This window comes from Anolis carolinensis, chromosome 1, assembly GCF_035594765.1.
Source record: "Anolis carolinensis isolate JA03-04 chromosome 1, rAnoCar3.1.pri, whole genome shotgun sequence".
NCBI lineage: Eukaryota > Metazoa > Chordata > Lepidosauria > Squamata > Dactyloidae > Anolis > Anolis carolinensis.
Window position 1 is genome coordinate 101,538,571 of NC_085841.1, and position 6,816 is coordinate 101,545,386.

General features: G+C 39.4%; 1 long non-coding RNA gene across 1 annotated transcript; it reads left to right on the plus strand.

Annotated features, from left to right (window-relative positions):
- Positions 1-2,928: 2,928 nt before the first annotated feature.
- Positions 2,929-4,276, plus strand: LOC134295560 (uncharacterized). The gene is made up of 2 exons (XR_010002186.1): positions 2,929-3,442; positions 4,128-4,276. It is a non-coding gene; the product is annotated as an uncharacterized LOC134295560 (long non-coding RNA).
- The last annotated feature ends 2,540 nt before the right edge of the window (positions 4,277-6,816 follow it).

The following is a 6,816-nucleotide window of genomic DNA, read 5'->3' on the forward strand; positions in this document are numbered from 1 at the left end:
ACCATAGTTGTCGTTTTATAAGACCTTTAGTCTTCTCTGCCAAAGAATGATGGCGCCTCACCAAACTACAAATCCCTGTGTTGTCCAAGGCTATCATGGCCGGAATCAGTGGGTCGCTATGAGTTTTCCGAGCTGTAGGGTCATGATCCAGAAGCATTCTCTCCTGACGTTTCGTCTGCATGGATGGCAGGCATCTTCAGAGGTTGTGAGTTCTGTTGAAAACTAGGAAAGAGGGGTTTATATATCTGTGGAAGGTCCAGGGTGGGAGAAAGAACTTTTGTCTGCTTGAGGCAAATGTGAATATAGCAATTGGCCACTTTGATTAGTATCAAATGGCCTTTCTGCTTAATGCCAGTATTAAAACAACTCTAAAATCAGGACAGTAAATAAAGAACAGCATTCAGAAGATAAAGAATTCCAGACATGGAACCTCCAGCTAACACCTCCCAACAAAGGATTCCCTCAGGCAGTAAGCAGACAGACCTTGAAGCTGAAACCTCAAGAAACATAAAGAGAAAGCTGCATATCAAAACATACATATACAATACAGTAAGCAATCAGATTCACATATAAACCAGATGACCACGTGATCAGATCTGGGACTACTCAGAGCTCAGACTCCATTTTAGATCACAGAGGTGCTTTACACTTTGGACTGTTAAGATCATGAGAAAGATGTCCTGTGTTATTTGAAACTACTTCAAATCCTATTTGTAACTGGGCTGACAAGTTATGTACCAGTATGCTGAATACATGAAGGTTGCGAGTAAACCAGATATGTTACTTTTAACAAAGTCTATTTTTGTTTCTTGAGAGCATGATATAGAAACTAGATGTTTTATGGGAGGATAGATGTCTTCTGGGCACTGAAAAGAACACTTCTATAGAACTGCTATATTTTGTGCATTAGCATAATTTCTCTTCCTAACAGATCAGAAATAACTAGGTTATTAGTTGAGCACAGTGGTTCTCAACCTGTGGGTCCCCAGATGGTTTGGCCTTCAACTCCCAGAAATCTATCTGTCTGTACATCCTTAAATCTTACTTCTTTATGGTTACAGGGGAAATACAGGTAGAGGCCAAAATAGATCTTCCAGGCCAAGCAGTTTGGAAATCCCTTCCACCCATTCTGAGCTGATCTGCCATGCCTTCATTTGAGGCTGAGAAAGTGTCCCTTGCACAAGGTCATCCATTCGGTTTCCATGACTCAGTAGGATTTGAAGCATGATACCCCAAAGTCTTGATCCTATCATATTTGCTTTGAACCTGTGGCTCTCCAGCTCTTGTTGAACTCCATTTACCACCAGCCCTTGCTAGCTGGTTAAATGGGAGATGATGGAGAGTGGCAGTTCATCAACATCCTATCTCAGGAAATGTAGGTGTGACACCAGATTAAGCTGCAATTTTATACTTATTTAACTGCGATTACAGTTAATTCACTGTATTGTACTCCATGGTCTTATTTCATGGTAGAAATATATAGGAATTAATTTGAAAAACATTACAAAGTAATACTACATATAAGAAGAAAGAACCACGAAGTTCAATGGGCCTTACCCTCAGGTGCATGTAAGGCCTTGAGCCTTACAGTGAATCAATACAGTGCAAGTTTAAATCAATATATTTGATTGTATCTACCCCACATAATTCCCTCATCAGAGACACACTAGACCTATTCAATTTGTTTTTAAAAGCTTGATTCAAAGAGAATTTTACAAGTCAATATGAACTTGATTTTCCAACAAGTGAAAATCAACACTTTTGTAAATTTAATTCATTGGGTCTATTATACTTGGAACTGTTGTTAATTATGATTCGCAAACAGAGTAGATCCATTAAACTGATTAAGCTTACTTAAATAGATTAGTGGGTTTACCTAATTATTTAAATAAGGAAATAAATTCCTTATTAAAACTAATTTGTTTGAATATACGTATATCACTGGTGCAAATCTTTTATGATTTGGATCTAGACAAATGCTGAAGAATGTTAATGCTGAAGAACTTCTCCAAGATGATGCCTTCCTACTCCTGCCACTCCTCCTACCCAATGGCCATACTGGGTGCAGTTTCCAACACATCTGGTGGATACTTGGTTTGGAAAGACTGCCATAGCCAAATGGCCAAGGGAAGAGCAATACCAACTATCTCTAACAACTATCATGTCAGACTTGAAATCCACAAGCAAGTGAACAATTTCAACAGAAAGGAGTAAACCATGAATATGAACAAAATCTGGCTACCCGAATTAAGAAACTCCAAAATAAGAGCAGTAAATAAGGAACAACACTCTGAAAACAGAGGAATTCCAGACATGAATCAATCAGAGGCAGCTAACACCTCCAAAAAAAGGATTCCCCCAGGCAAGAAGAAGCCAGGACATGAAGCTGGTAAGACCATTAATGCTAATCAAGGTGATCAATTACAACATTCACACTGGCCTCAAACAGACAAAAGTTCTTTCTCCCACCCTGGACCTTCCACAGATATTAAATAAACCTTCCTTGCTTGGTTTTTCCAATATACCTCACAACCTCTGAGGATGCCTGCCACAGATGTGGACAAAACGTCAGGAGAGCTTCTGGAACATGGCCATACAGCCTGGAAAACTCACAACAACCCCGGAAGAGCAATAATTCCCAGAAAAACATCCTGGGAATGTTCATCCAAATAAGATCAGAGAACCACTGGAGAAACTGTCCGTGAGATCAATTGCCCCAGAAGGAAGGCATAGTGGATTATATTGTAAGCTTCTGAGGAATGCAGCAAAACTAACACGTACACAACGTTCCCTGCTGTCTTGTCTTGATCATCCACCAAGGCAAGCAAGATTGTTTTTGTTCCCAAACTGAACTGCATCCTAGAAAGCCTGGATTTCTTTGTCTAATGATTTAATAAGCTAAGCCTTGCAAATCTAAGTAATTGTACTCAGGATTGCTGTAGTGTGTGTATAAGCATTCTTACATAGGTGCTCATCACTTGTCTCTTTTGCATTTTGTGATGTGACACCAGAATATGAACAGACTCTGTTTAAAAGTATTCCATTTCATGTGATGTGGAAGCTCTGTCTATGATGATCCATTCATATTTTCAATACATCACGGGGTATGTGGTGATAATGCAGATGTGTATAAGAACTCTGGGACTGGCAGCCAAATGTCTTAAGTGGCTCCTCTTGAACCAATTTGATACCAGAGCCTACACTTATCACTAGGGCCAAAACCAGTTTGGATATTCTGGGCACTGTGGTACAAAAAAACATGCAATTCTCCATGTTAGATGCAGGGCCTTGGAAAGAAATATCAGAACAGAGCCAAGAGGAAGAAAGAAGATACATGGGATGAAATGGAGACAATATCAGCTGACCATCTACTCAGCAATTTCCTTTTGGGGCAGCTCTTGGGAGAGAGGCAAACTGCAGAGAATGTGGAAGGGAGTCACAGGTGAGCTCAAGAGCAAGCCAGTAGAGTGAGCCAGAAGACTGGTCACTGACACCCAGTCTCTAATGTATCTTCAATGAGAGGCAAGGGGGAGGAATAATGCCAGAGCCCAGGCTGTTTGCGCTAACAAAAGCTATCAGTCACCAAGCATTCTCCTGGTCCCTTCATTCAGAGATGAAGCAGTGCAGGCAATTCAGCTGCAGTTCACTTGCAGCAATGAAACGGCCCATTAATCCCAGATGCCTTCAGAAAAGGAAATGCCAGTCCCAGCCTGGCTTGTATGCCTCCGCTGGTATTTGACCCGTTTGAGAGACAAATTCTTTAACGAAGCAATTCTAAAAGAGGCCTGGGTTTACTTGTTAATTAACTTCTGAGGGTAGTATATTGATTGATCCAGTTGTTAACTTCAGCCGAGGATGACTTTCAGAGGAAATGGGCCTAGTGAGTTGTAGCCTCAAACTCTTAGTTAGAGAAGGGGAAATGCTGCGTCATTTAGGTTGCTCTCACTTCCAAAACATGGGCTCTGGTTTCTTGAGACACAGATTTTAAGCAGCACATAGAGCCAGTGTGATACACAATTGGCCCTCCACACTGGTAGGTTTAAGTTTTGTGGATTTATTTACGTATTTGATTAATATGTTCTGCCTAGATCCTTCAGTATAACTCTGTGGTCAACTTTTATTTTCAGGGACATGAAAGAAGTCTCCCAGCTAACACATCTGGGCGTCCTCTGGGCAACGTTTCTGTAGGCGGACAATTCTCTCACACCAGAAGCAACTTGCTGTATGTTCTCAAGTTGCTTCTGACAAGATAAAAAATAAATAAATCTGGAAGTGACATCTTATTCCCACCCTTATTGAAAATCTCCATCTAAAAAAACAACTAGTTGTTGGTTAAAACTCAGTTAGGAGGGCAGCCATTGAGCAAAACATTTAAAGCTTGGGGTAATAGTCATATTGAAATAGCAATTTTCATCCTCATGACAAAGTACCAGTGTTGTAATAAAATTTCTTTGCTATGCATATTTACTGTAGTTGTAGAATGTATGGTACGTAATTAATATAAGGCATCTTTCCATCACTAGATGCTCCATTATATTCCAACACTGAGGGATGCATGGAAAGTGAATAAAATCCATGGACATATATGATTTACCACAACGTTTCTTACTAATTTGCTCCAGAACGAGTGTTGTGCTTTTTAAAAAGCATTTTCTCTTGCTTCTGAATGAAAGAAATATTCATATTATGTACTGGGCTCTGAAAAAAAGTTTACATGACATAATTTGTGTACAAGAAGAAAATGAACTAATAATAATAATAATAATAATAATAATAATAATAATAATAATAATAATAACTTTATTTTTATACCCCACCTCTATCTCCCCAAAGGGGACTCAGGGTGGCTTACATGGGGCCAAGCCCGAATAAAAACAATAGCAATATAAAACACAACAGTAAACAAGAGACATGCACAATTATAAAAATTTAAACATTACCCAATAAAAACAAATGACAAAAACTAATAAAAAAACATGGATTAAAGGGTTGTAAAAGTTGTAAAAGTAGACTGGGTAAGGTGCTATATACTCATGTATAAGTCTAGAAAGATGAGTAAAAAAAAAACAAGCTAAAAAACTGCAGTCAACTTATCCACACATCAGTGTGAATACTGTACCACAGGGTTTCTCAAACTTTGATCCTCTAGGTGTTTTGGATTTCAGCTCCCACAATTCCTAACAGCTGGGATTTCTGGGAACTGAAGTCCAAAACACCTTGAGGAGCACAGTTTGAGAAACTCTGCTGCACCTTAACTGTTATAAAAAAAAGAACAATCCTCTTCTCTGAGTAGAGTAGTGAAAGGCAAGAGCTTAGTCTGTTCTGGGAGAACCTAAAAGATGCACTAAGCTCTTCTACTGTCTCTGCTGTGGTGCTGCTTCTGGCCTCCTTGAATGCATGGGCAGCAAAACGTTGGTGGTAGCCGGGGGCAGGGGGTGTCTGACTCCCGGAAGAGGCACCAATGCCTTCCCCTCTCAGTGGAATGACCCTCGATTTATCCATAGGTCATATCAAACTTCCTCATTTTGCTCCTCAGACCTGCTCTCAACTTATCCATGAGGATGACTTATATATGAGTATATACGGTAGGTTAACATATTAAACACTAAGGGCTCTCAAAATGTACCCAAGCATAATTCAAAAATTTATAAGGTGCTTGTGGGTTTGTTTGTTTTTTGTATTCTGTATACAAAAGGGAGAGCCCCTGGTGGTGCAGTGGGTTAAAGAGTTGCTAAACTTGCTGACTGAAAGGTTGGCAGTTCAAATCCAGGGAACTCCAGCTGTCAGCATCTGGCTTCTGCCAACCTAGCAGTTTGAAAACATGAAAAATGTGAGTAGATCAATAGGTACTGCTCCAGCAGGAAGGCAATGGCGTTCTATGCCATCATGCTGACCACATGACCTTGGAGGTGTCTACGGACAATGCCGGCTCTTCGGCTTAGAAATGGAGATGAGCACCAACCCCCCCAAGAGTCAGACACGACTAAACTTAATATCAAGGGGAAAACCTTTAATTATACAAGAGGGTGTGATGTGTTTTTCTGACCGGACACCTCAAACTCTGTACCTATCCTCTTTTTTGAAATGGAAGAGGCTCTGGAAAACATGATTAAAATATGTACTGTATATGCATTGTATTTTAAAGACAGGGAGCAGCAGCTGGTTATGTGAAGTACCACAGCGATTGTATGGCGTGCTGATCCATGACAATTGTGATGGTGTAAGATCTTTTTAAATCTATGTTTTATAAATCAAAGAAGTAAAAAGTGGAGGGAAGAAATACAGTAGCTAAGACCACAATCTGTAATAGGATTTTTGTGCTAACTTATTCAGCATATGAGACAATGCAATGACATTTGATCATATTGTGACTGGATGTGTTTATCACATGGGAAGAGATTCCCACTTATTGCAACTGATCTGTCTTAACTATTCAATTGATGTACTAGAATTATGGTAACTTACAAAAGCAAAGCAATATTCATTAAATCATTGCAAAGAGAAAGAGCAAAGAAATATGTGTTGCCATAATCACCTTTAGTTCCAGGTATAATGATTTGTTTACAAGTGGTTATTATCCTACATTGCACCCTACACTTTAACAAGATTGTGAGTACAAGTATGCCTGTCAGATTAATCTGAAATTCTACAACATTAGTATTTAACCACTTTCCTTATCTCACTAACTATTGTTTAAATATTGTTGACACTTTGCATATGAGACCATTGACAGTAAGTGGTTTGAACTAGTGAGTACTTGTCAGAGACCTCCTGGAGTTTGATGTGATTTGAGTCTGAAGTATCCAATCACCTCAT